We start from the raw sequence: 12,888 nt of genomic DNA on the forward strand, positions 1-12,888 counted from the left end.
TCTTTTATCAGATATTGACTGAAAAACAGCAATTTCTTTGTCTACTTTCCTGAGCCAAGAGTGGAAACTCATTAATTCTACAAAGTATCTCAGGTAATACTATGAAATTCCTGTATCTAACTTTTGTAATTGTAAATTTTGTTTCCCATGTATAAATGACAATAAAACAAAAACGTACATCAGCAAAAAAAGAAGCATGGCCAGCAAGCAAAGGGAGGTGATTATCCTCTGTTCTGCCCTCATGAGACCCAATCTGCAGTATGGCATAGAGTTTTGGGTCCCCAGCATAAGAAAAACATGAACCTGTTAGAGAGGGTTCAGAGAACTGCCACAAAAATGATCAGAGGGCTGGAGCTCTTATCCTATGAAGAGAGGCTGAGAAGTTAAGGTTGTTCAGTCTGGAGGAAAGATTCTGGGGAGACATTATTGTAGCCTTTCATACATAAAATGGGGGCTTAGAAGAAAGATGGAGAGAGATTTTTACCAGCACTTGTAGTGACAGGACAAGGGGTAACAGCTTTAAACTGTTGACTAAAGGTTGACTGAGATTGGATATAAGGAAGAAATTTTTCATGATGAGGGTGGCAAGACGCTAAAACAGGTTAACAAGAGAAGTTGTGGATACCCCATCACTGGAGTGTTCAAAGCTGCATTGAACAGGGCTTTGGGAAACTTGGTCTAGCGAAAGATGTCCCCACCCATGGCAGGGGGGTTGGAATAGATGATCTTTAAGGGTCCCTTCCAACCCAAGCTGTTCTATAGTGCTATTATTCTAAAACCAGTTTTAGTTGTTTAGTGTTCTGAAACACACAACATACCAAATACATAACATTAGATCAAATTAAGTCACCTCTTAGATCATTAAATTCTTCAGTAATTGAATTAATCAATTTATATTTAAAAAAAAAAAAAGCTATTAAGATTATCTGAAAACCTATCCTGTTGTTACTGTTAAGAGTGTCAACTAGAAATGAAAGAACTGTAACAAAGGACCAAAGGTAATTTCCCTAAGGGTTTTTCTGTCTGTTGGTTGTGCAGTAGTTAGCGCTTTGGAAACGGTCAGTTTTATTGTTTCCCTTTTAATAGGCTTCCAGTTTTGTTTGTGTGGATTCTGCATTCACTAAGAGCAGGAAAGAAACATACACCCAAAACAGCATACTGTAAGACAATAAATACTAAAGACAGGCCAAAGCAATCAGTAAGACTGTGTCAATTTATTCTTCACATAGACTAGATGTAAGCCACCAAAGTCCTTTTGAACCAAATCTGGTCTTTTTCGATAGCATGGTGAATCTTCAACATGTTGCAGAATCGTATACAACCTTGCAGCATGCCACCATATCTGCAAGGTTGGTGGTACATTGGTTGAAGGGACTTCACAGTAGCTGCTGACTGAACACACTTCAAGCGTTCCATGGAAAACTTTCCAGATGAGAAATACCTCCATCCCTCTCTCCTTGGGGATGCCAATTTCTTTCAGGCTTCCCTTCCACGAGTTTTAGTCATATTATTAATAACTATTAGAGAGCTATAACTTTTTCCCTGTGTCCTTGAACACAACAGCCACTTTTCCATTGTTTAAGAAGACTACTGCATGTCACCTACTGAGGGAAAGAGACACCAGCCAGGGAGACACCTAGGGAAAGAGACACCAGCTGTGGATTTGAGATCCCCTGAAACCCTCTTTATAAGGCAAGTGAGTTAAACTGCAGCTTCAAAGAAAAAAAAAAAAAACACACACAAAACAAAACAAAACAAAACAAAACAAAACAAAACAACCAGGGGGAGATTGCTATTTGCTTCTATTAGCACAGGGTCAACCAAAGTCTGAGTCTATTTGGGAATCTGGGCTTCTTCTTCACACTGGTACCATCTATTTGGGAATCTGGGCTTATACACCCATACTGGTAGACTTTGAGGCTCATAGTTTAACTACACAAAAGTCAGTCAAAATTATGTTAGGAATGAGCAACTTTTGTATGGGATACAATCTGCAGTTCTTCAGGGTACATGGAAATTACTACACGAAGGTTCAAAAAGTTGCTGGATTATGATTTTTATTGCAAGTCTTGTGAAATACATAAGTTTCACAACCCACACTGACACTACATATCAGACAGTGAGTCTTGACATTTATTTTCTTAAAAAAATTAATTTTGCAGTTAGAAAATTCTAAAGTTGAGGTCCTGAAGACCATAAACCAATAAGTAAATACAAATACAACACCACTACCCCACATTTGAAAACAACAACAACAAAAAAAAACACAAACAAAACAAAAACAACAACAACAAAACACTCTTTCTAGCCTTATGGTCTTGATCTTAGCTCATGATTTTCTTAACACTTAGAACTAGCAATGCCTTGTTAGTAAGCTATTTCCTCCAAAACCTCCGGCAATGTCCACTCTGAACACTAGGTTAGACAGACCATTAATCTGGGTATTGGCAATTCCCATGTTTGTAACTGTTTGCAGAGACTTAATCTTTGCAATCAAGAAAAATAATCTTGAGGAAATACACTAAACAGAATTGTATGACCATATTGTATTATGAGAAAGTATTATGCATGCACTGTGAAAGCTTTCCATGCTTTCAATCTTGGAAAGGCAGTTTCTTTACTATCAGAATGCACTTGGTAAATTAGCTTGCACTAATTTCCAATGCTATTTGCCATTCATTGTATGAAGTAATCAAGCATGTACTTTCAGCAGCTCTGCTGTGAGACAAAAGAGACTGACAAAGCACAATAAAAAACAATGTCTCCCTTCAAGTGAAACCAGGGTAAAAAATTATCCAGAACTGACCGGTGAAAACAATACCTTGCAGGTAATTAACTTAGCTGGTTTGAAGCAGACAGCAATGAGATCATCTACTTCTATGGAACACTTTAACCACTGAATTTAAACAAATGAAAATTAGTCTTTAATGACTAAACTAAGACTATATTATGAAACTGTTAGGTTCAGGTAAGTTCCAGAAGAAAACACACACTGTAAAACTGATTTTCAATTAGATCTGAATACATTTGTTATATTTCATTATAAACTATCAGTTTAATTTATAAAAGGAAGGTCACCCATTTATTAAAAAGTGTGTTTGAGAGCTGATTTGTTTGCTTATTTTGCATAAAAAATAGGAAGTTATCAGTCAACTACTGCACAAACCAGTAAATGTTTAACTGGACTAAAATATAAATGTAATGAACTCCTTATTTGTTTTTGATGAAAGTATATTATTTTGTTCTCTCTCTTTTTTTTCTTTACGTGATCTTCTACATACATGTGCTTCCCCTTTTGTCATTGTTAGGATAGTGTACAGTATGTTCTCTTCTAGTACAGATAACATATTCCTTTACATCTTTGGTCTATGGTACGTACCATTTCTCTGAGATGTGAGTTTCTCCTGGCATCTTCTTTTACGTTTCTACCTACAAACCTTAGCCTGACCATTTAGTCTGTCTTTCTGAAAAATGAATACATTGTGCAAGCCACATATTATTCTCTAATAACTGGTATGAATTAAGAGAAACTCCACTAGTGAAGTAATGCAATATATTACCTTGCTAGTAAATTAATCTGATGGTAAAAAAAAAAAAAAAAGTTTCACATTCTCAATTTCAGTATTTGCAAGCTCCTTAAAATATCATTACAATATTAACAGTAAAAATTACAATTATAATTATAACCAAAATGGAAATACACAAGTATTAAAAAACAAACAAACAAACAAAACAAAACAAAAAAAAGAAGAGAATAGCAATGGAATGAGAGTTCCTTTGAGTTCCACTCCCACTGGGAAAATACTGTTTGAATCTGACTTAGGTGAACACAGAGCATAGGTATGTACAAGCATGAGAGCATAAACTGTTGTGTTTATTATTTTTATCAACTGACTTGCAAGAGGAACAACTTGAGGGAAAAAAAAAAACCACAGAAGTATTGTTAAAACTTCCCAATACTCTATGTATGGTATGACTCCAGACAAAATCTGTAGAGAAAAACTTTGCCCCTTTAACAGTGCTGTACTCAACTGCAAAATAAAACCAATAAATTCCATCAGTATTGTTGGAATACTGCTTTGCTGATATCACCTGTCTGCAATGCAGAACTATCGTGTACCAGTGAGCCACCCAAAAGATTGCAAAGCAGGATTAGGAAATCATTACCTGGATGAATCACTTTTGGAAATAAGTAATTTGCATTCAATTTTTGTAAAATCTGCACTAAACTGGAAGGGAAACAACATATCTCCCTATCGAAGAACAGACAACTAAGATAACACCTTAGGAAAATAATTCTGCACCTTGTAACACTTCTTTCCCCACAACAATTTCCTTGTAACACTGTTGAACCTTCACAGCACTTTTGTGCATTTCTTCACATTAAAAATACATACTTAGCATTTTTTCAATACATTCCTCAAATATTTTTCCCCATAATTTTAATTAAAAGATGCTCAGATGAGATATTTTCTGCTATTTCCATATCCTTAGTGTTTCAGAAAAAGGTAGACAGGAGCTTTGTTATCTGTAACCATGGGCACTTGCAGAACATTACCGAAAAGATTTTTGAAGCAAGGTAGCATAGTATTATACCCCTTGTTCACACAATATTTTCTGATTTCTTGCTGCTGTGTTTATTGGGCCATGCTTGGTCTTGTGTGTAAACACCGTCTAATACTTCCCTGTGTGCACTTTATACTCACTTCTCCTGTCTGCGTGGTCGTATCAGCAGTGAGCAAAGAGGAATAGAGAGGCAGTGCCCATCCAGGTCCCAGGAGAAGAGAAGATCTTTTCCCTCCTCTAACCACTTATACACAGGGAAGCTAGCTCCATCTGGCAGAGCACTAAGAATAAGCGGACAGACTCAGCTGGTGTATACTGCCTTAACTCCAATGAATTATCACCACCTACCCCTAGAAAAGCCTGCCACCAGCTGCATGGGAGCATGCAAGAGCAAGGAGGTTACTTTCTACCTCCAGCACAGACCAGGTGTCACTCAGCACCATTACACATCAATGTCATTGCGTCTCATGATCCAGCAGGAGATATCTGTTCAGCAAAAAATCATGCAGTAAAGGCTTTGTCCAATGTTAAATCACAATACCATGTGAGAACCTCTTTCTAGATCTTTACGGATAGCTCAAGTTATTTCATTCCTGCTTTTCAGGAAAGTCTCACTACCCCTTCAAGAGACTGAAATGCACATGCAGAAGAAAAGAAGAACAAATGCCAACCTGTTGAATAGTGACAATATTTAAGAACAGGTGGCAAATGTTAACATGCAAAGAACTGCAGAAACTGGCTTTTGAAGTATGCAAGCAGGAATGTAAGTGACTTGCAGTTGCATTCAGTATGTTTTTGTTCCCCAGATTAAGTCCATTGTTCAAGGATAACTAAAGCGTACTTTTTAAAACCGCATTGTCCCTGAGTTTCTGAGCACTACAAACAAGAAATTTTCTCTTTTTCCTTGTGTTAAAAACAAGATACTGTTTAATGTTGTTTCTCCTAAAAGATAATGTGAGAACTTTATCCTAGTTGTCAGTTTAACTAGGCAGAAATAACAAGTATACAGCCCACACAACGTATGTATTCTAAGAAGCTTTGTATTCAGCTAATTAGTTTAACTATTGCTTTCATGGTTCATTTAAAAGTTTCATGCATCATTAAATACCAATACATTTTACCACCTCAAAAAACTTTTCAGTAAAAATACAATTGTCTTTTCAAGTGATAATCTTGTTAACTGATATACACATTTCAAGCATGTTTATCAGACACTATCAAAGTTTGAATTTCTACACCAGCAGTATCTCTAAGCATTATGAAAATCTCATTCCACAACACACAACAGAAAGGCAGTTTTTTGTTGTTGTTGTTGTTGTTGAACAAAGAACTTGAAAGAAAAATAAAATGTTTTTGATGGATGTTATTTTAATCATTAAAAAAGTTACCACACTAAATCTCTTGTTGTTCCACCTTCATGACAATCAGCTCAAACACACCTTGGATTCAGTAGCTGTGACTGTTTTGTCTAAAGTCCGTAAGTTCAGAAACTCAGAAAGGCATGTCCATAAGGAAACATAAAGACCAGTGAAACTAAGAGATGCAAAGATATAGAGGCCAATAGCCAAGTGTAACTCATAAAAAGAGACTTCTGTGGTTAACAGAATATTCTCTACTATAAAGGTGCACCTACTTATACGCAATTTGCATTTTCTCAATTCAGAATTTAAGAATATCTCTGAGCAGTTTAGAAAAGCATTTTGTAGACTAAGAATTTACTCAAGAGTCCACCTGCACAATTACTGTGACTTCTCTGGAAATTTCTACAACTGTTTCCACAGCCAGTCTTGTTCTAAGAAATATATGGCCAGTAAGGTGTACTGCAATAGTAAAAGGACAGTGGTTCTTTTTAAAAATCTTATTTAAACTTACTTTTAGAAGAGGTCATTATCACCATTCTTCATATTATGGCCTATTTAGATTTCTTAAAAGCTGATATGTTATTACACCATGACCCAAACAAACCCTTATACTTGTTTTTCCACTCTTATCCCTTCAAGGCGATGAGAGACAAACCCTGGGAAAATTATACAAACTGCCACAAATATTTAAAATCTCTATTGTCACTACATGCTTCCACTCTTCTCAGAGCTTCAGACATTTTTCTTTCAATTTTATTCTTTCATTAGCCCAAGGCGTGCTAATTAATTGGAATTTCCCAGGTCTTTTGTTGATGTGACCAAAAAGAAAAGATGAAAAAAAAGCTCATTCCTTCTAGTTAAAGTGAGTCCATCTACCTTCCACAAAGCCAGCGTAATAAGAGGGAGGATTAAGGCCACTTAAATTGCTCAGGTCCTGCAAAGACAACTCCAGCTCCTGCCCTTTGCCGTCACCCTTGCCAAATCTGATTTATGGAGAATGACATCTTAACCACAGCTATTACTTTGTGAAGAGGAGGCTGCTGTGTGTGCAGGGTTTGGCATCCCAAGCTGGCTACTGAGTAAGGTCTGATGCGAAGACACAGGAAACCATACTGGCATACCAATGCACCGGTGTGTATGTGTGTCTGCAAACAAGTCTGAGGGGTGGAAAGAAGTGTTCATGGACACAGGCATATAAAAGGCAAGTGTACAGGCGCTTTGCTCTGAGCTGAAGCAGCTTTGTTAAAAGGTAGAAAACCACACAAATATCCTGATGGACAGTGAAATCTTTTTAACAAGCTGGTGATCCCAGCTGTGCATCTTTCCTCCATACTTCTACAAAATCAAGTGATACCTATCTTCATGTTAGCTTGATGGAGAGAATGTGCTATATAGGTAAAAACAAAATGCTCAAAACCAATTACATGATTTTTGAGGACTTAATCCTGTTGACTTTCAGTGAGGTTAAATTCCCAAGTACATAAGTTGTTTTTACAAATAAAACCTAGCCATATAAGCTGCTTAGGTCATTTTTCAAACTTCTGTCATACACAGAAGTTCAGTTGCACTTCTTCATATGATTTATTGTGTGTTTCTTTAGTATTATGGTGTGGTTTTCTGCTGTGATTTTCATTGAATAAAGGATTAGAATTCCCTGATGTTAATGTGAATAGAATATAAATCAGCGCATCTTACAGGCAGACATAGTTGTATTTCACTATTACTGGAATCCACATTCTGTTTTACTGTTTGTTAAATTTCATTAAAAATAAAAAAGGAAGAAAAAAAAAGAAAAAAAAAGTCTGCTTTAAAGTACTTGTGATGTGCACTGCAAGCTAAAGACATAAAACAAATCCAGTTCCACTCCCAAAAGACTGCACAAGACTAACCCATGCCAACAGAGAAGAATTTAAAAACTTATAATTGAAGAAAAGACAATAATCAGAAAAACAGCTATATTATTTTTTCTCTGATACCACTAGCTCTTCTCATTAACACAATATTAAAGAACCAAGTCTGCACAGGCAAGCTGGATGAAGAAAGAGTGAGTATTTGCAGGCTGGGGTTGCCAGCGTATTCAATGCCTAGATGCGGACTGCCGGATGTCCACGAGCCATTCTCTCGCTTCCCCTCCTTAAGAGCACAGGGGAAGAAAGCAGGATGGAAAAGCTCCTGGGCTGAGACAACAACAGTTTATAAGGAAAGCAAAAGCTGCGCGCAGAAACAAAGCAAAATAAGGGATTTATTTAATACTTCCCATCAGCAGGCAGATGTTCAGCCTCTTCCTGGGAAGCAGAGCCTCAGTACATGTTGCAGCCACTAAGGCAGACAAATGCCATCACGACGGATATTCCTGCATCCTCCCCCATTTTCTCAGCTTTTATTGCAAGCATGACACCATATGACATGGAATATCCCTTCGGTCAGTTTGGATCAGCTCTCCTGGAAATATTCCCTCCCAGCCTCCTGCCTACCCCCAGACTACTGGACTTTTTTGAGGGGCAGCGGGTTGGAGAGGCAACCTTGACACTGTGCAAGCACTGATCAGCACGAGCCAAAACACTGATGTGTTATCAACACTGTCTAGCCACAAATGTAAAACACAGAACTACATGGGCTGCTGTGAGGAAAGTTAACTCCATCCTGGCCAGACCCAGTACATTAGATATGGAAAAAGAAAACAAAACATACAAACAAAAAAAGACAAGTCAGGGGACTGCTCTGGGAGGGACAAATGTGTGTGGAACCAGAGCAATGGGGTGGTAAGGGAATCACAGAATCATCTAGGTTGGAAGAGACCTCCAAAAAGTACTGCTCTGGGAGTGTCTGTAGTTCAGGAATCACTCGGGACTTCAAATTTACTTCTAACAAAAATTATCTGGATCCATTTTCAAAAGAGGAATGTTTTCTCAGGGTGATTTTATTTTAAAATCTATGAGAAAATGGAATATTAAACATTGGATAGGTGTTAAAAAATCAACTTTCCAATCAAATAACACAGTTGTAGCATTTCACAAGACTTTTCACATTGTATTTTAAGGAAAGAAAGTAACTAGTTTCTTAATTAAGGATGCCGTATTGGTATCAGGCAACAGAAAGAACTAGAATCATGATCTTGGGTGACCTTATCATAAAAGGAAATCAAATTTGTTAGGCAGGACCTACCCCTCATGAACCCATGTTGGCTGGGACCAATGACTGCATTGTCCCCCAGGTGTGCTTCAATAACTTCAAGGATCATCTTCTCCATAATTTTATCAGGCACTGACATGAGACTGACAGGTCTGTAATTGCTAGGGTCTTCTTTCTTACCCTTCTTGAAAATTGGCACAACATTTGCCAGCTTCCAGTCTACTGGGACCTCTCTGGATTCCCAAGACCATTGAAAAATAATTGAGAGAGGTCCCACGATGACGTCAGCCAGCTCTTTAAGCACCCTGGAATGAATTCCATCCGGACTCATGGACTTCTATGGATCCAGGTACAGCAGCAAATCCCACACATGTTCGGGGTCGGTTGGGAGTTTGTCATTCCCACCGTCATGGTCCTCCAGCTCCGGCCACCCTGGGTCCCGAAGCCCATCATCAGTGTTGAAGACAGAGGCGAAGAAGGCATTAAACGTCTCTGCTTTGCCTATGTCATTGTCTGTGAGGAGACCTTCCCCATCAAGTAGCGGACCTATGTTTTCTTTGGTTCTCCTTTTTCTGTTCACATATCTAAAAAAACCTTTTTTATTGTCTCCCACAGACATGGCCAGCTTCAACTCTGTTTGGGCTTTGGCCACACAAATTTTCTCCCTACAAACACGAACAGCGTCCCCTGTATTCCTTCCATGTCGTCTGACCCTCCTTCCAGCAGCCGTACACTTTCTTTTTTTGCCAAAGCTCCAGTAGAAGATCCCTGGTCAGCCAGGCCAGCCTTCTGCCCCGCCTGCCTGACTTCTGATATTTTGGAATTGCCTGATCTTGTGCTTTTAGGAGGCAGTGCTTAAAGATTGACCAGCACTGATGGACGCCAATGCCTTCAAAAGCAGTTTCCCAGGGGACCTTGGTGACTAGTTCCCTGAGCAGCCTGAAGTCTGCTTTCCCCATATCCAGGGCTGAAGTTTTGGTGACAGTTTTCCTTCTGTCACCATAAATTCTAAACTCAACCACTTTGTGGTCACTATGACCAAGATGGCTGCCAATTGCCACGTCTCCCACAAGACCTTCTCTGTACTCCAGCAACAGATCTAGGAGGGCACCTTTCCTAGTTAGCTCTCTTAGCACCTGCACCAAGAAGTTATCATCTAGGCGCTTTAGGAACCTCCTGGACTTGCTTGTGTCAGCCATGTGGTGATCCCAATTGACGTCTGGCAAGTTGAAATCCCCCATAAGGACAAGGGGAGTTGATCTTGAGGCATCTCTTAGTTCTGCAAAGAATAATTCATCGGTGTTGTCGTCCTGGCCAGGTGGTCTGTAATAGACTCCCACAGCGACATCCCCTTTATTTGTTCATCCCTTAATCCTTACCCAGAGGCTCTCAACTTTGCCATTGGCAACTTGAAGTTCCACACAGTCCAGCCCATGCTTCACATACATCGCCACCCCACCACCTCACCTACCCTGCCTGTCCCTCCTGAAGAGCCTGTAACCATCTACTGCAACACACCAGCCATAGGACTCATCCCACCAGGTTTTGCTTATGCCAATGATGTCGTAGCTGTGGGACTGGGCCAAGACTTCTAGCTCATCCATTTTATTCCTCATACTGCCTGCGTTTGTGTAGAAGCACTTCAAATGCGCCTCCCTACATGCTGCACCACCTAGTGACAAACTCCATTACATCTAGTCCAAATCCTAGTCTAAAATAAATGGCAGACAGTTTCAGCTCTACTCTTTGACTTATGATGATGAGACTAATGTTTTCATCAAATTAATTGTGAAAACAAATTATTACTATTGTTTTTTTTTATATTCTCATTACACAACCAGAATTGCAACAGAATCCTAGCCTCACATAACAAATATATGCTACAGCAATGATTTGTTTCCCTCTAAGTATACCTGTGTACCATCCAGGAAGAGAATATACTACACATCTATATCTAAGAATGCATGGGAAACTAAACCATGCTGCTTTTTATCACAGATAACCGTGTTTCACATACATAGGGCAAAATACAGCCATGTATATACCCATGTGTCTTTAACTCTGCCAGTTTTAAAATTAATTAACAAATCATAAGCAGGCAACTGTAAAGCCTAAAGTCTTCATGGCCACTTTTTGATCTTCTCTGTGGTTTCTACTCTTCTAACCCTGTTATGGTCATCACAAAATGCTCAAAAGAATTGCCTCCATGTTTTTCAAAAGGCTGCAGCTGAAGGGCAGGTAAAACCATACATATTTCTAAAATTATCAGTAGGCTAAAATAGTAACACACTAAGTAATCTTTGAGATACTAGTTTAAAAAGGTACAAGTTGCTCAGCCAAATCAATTAACAGCCCAACAGCTGGACGATGTCCAACGAAAAATACCCACTGGGACAGGGTATCTCACATCAGGAAATGCATGTACAGTCTTACAGGCCTGGACCACAGCTAGAAAAACCCATATATTAACCTAAATAACAAAATCTAAGTCATATAAATTTGAATAGCCACACCAAGTTTTCTATTTTAAAGAAAAAATAAGAGGAGCTTTATCAGAAACATCAATGTTAGAATTGTAAATTAGCCCCTGGTTTCTTGTTTGCAACGCTTCAGAAAATGTTTCTTTCTCCATGAATTTTTAGAAGAAAGAAATCTTAGTCTCTTAGTCTATTTACTTACTTGCTGTGTAGTTGCAGTGGAAAAAAAAAAAAAAAAGGATTAGTATCATTATTTTCTACTCTAGTTATAATAAAACCCTTGCAAAGGACTCCAGAATCTAATTTCAAAGACTCATTTTAGTGATATGACAGTAAGAAGCTACTCCAATTGTTCAGTTTGACCATTAATGAACTTATAGGTTAGTATAAGGCGGAGAAATCAATGACAAAAGCAATCAGGTGAAAAGAATCTGCTCATGACTGTTTGTTTCTATTTTGCAGAACTTTTCTCTCTCTCTCTCTTTCTCTCTCTTTTTTTTTTTTTTCTTTTTAATACAGTCTGTGGATCGGTTCTTTCTGGTTTAACATTGTCACTACAAATTTTCTTAGTCTTCTCAGAAACCGAGGAATTCAGATTCTCTCTCAGACTAGAAACCCCCAAAACAGATATAAGAAAAAAATCAGAATTAAAGATTAAAATACTTTGTTTTGGTTTGTTTGTTTTCAGTGAATCAATGTCCTAATGCTTTATATACCAAAAGTTTTGACCTTACAAAATTAGGCTAATGCTGCAACACTCCAGAGAGTATTTTAATCAAGAATCTTCACATGCATGATCTGATCACAAGATCACTTTGAGACTGTTGTGCAAACACTTTCTGAACTCCAGAGTCAGAGCCGTGACCACTGCCCTGAGAAACCTGTTCCAGTGCCTAGCTACTCTCTGAGTGAAGAACCTTTTCCTAACATCCAGCCTGAACCTCCCCTGTGGAAACTTCATGCCACTCGTTCAGGTCCTATTGCTGATCACCACGGAGAAGAGATCAGCACCTGCCCCTCTGCTCCCGTGCGAGGAAACTGTAGGCCTCCATGAGCCCTCCTCTCAGTCTCCTCTTCTGTAGGCTGAACAACCCAAGTGACTTCAGTTGCTCCTCTTATGTATTCCTTACTAGACCCTTAGCCATCTTTGTAGCCCTCCTTTAGACACTTTCTAATAGCTTTGTGTCCTTCTTATACTTTTTTGGCCAAAACTGCACACAGTACTTCAGGTGAGGCCACACCAGTGCAAAGCAGAGTGGGACAATCCCTTCCCTCGATTGGCTAGCAATGCCGTGCTTGACAGACCCCAGGATACAATTGGCCCTCCTGGCTGCCAGGGCACACTGTTGACT

At 38.8% G+C, this 12,888-nt stretch overlaps 1 protein-coding gene across 13 annotated transcripts in view; it reads right to left on the reverse strand.

Annotated features, from left to right (window-relative positions):
* GLIS3 (GLIS family zinc finger 3) overlaps nucleotides 1-12,888 on the reverse strand; it is a 191,938-nt gene that overhangs the window by 152,455 nt on the left and 26,595 nt on the right. The window lies entirely within an intron of this gene.

This window comes from Anser brachyrhynchus, assembly GCF_964034855.1.
Source record: "Anser brachyrhynchus genome assembly, chromosome: Z".
Taxonomy (NCBI): domain Eukaryota; kingdom Metazoa; phylum Chordata; class Aves; order Anseriformes; family Anatidae; genus Anser; species Anser brachyrhynchus.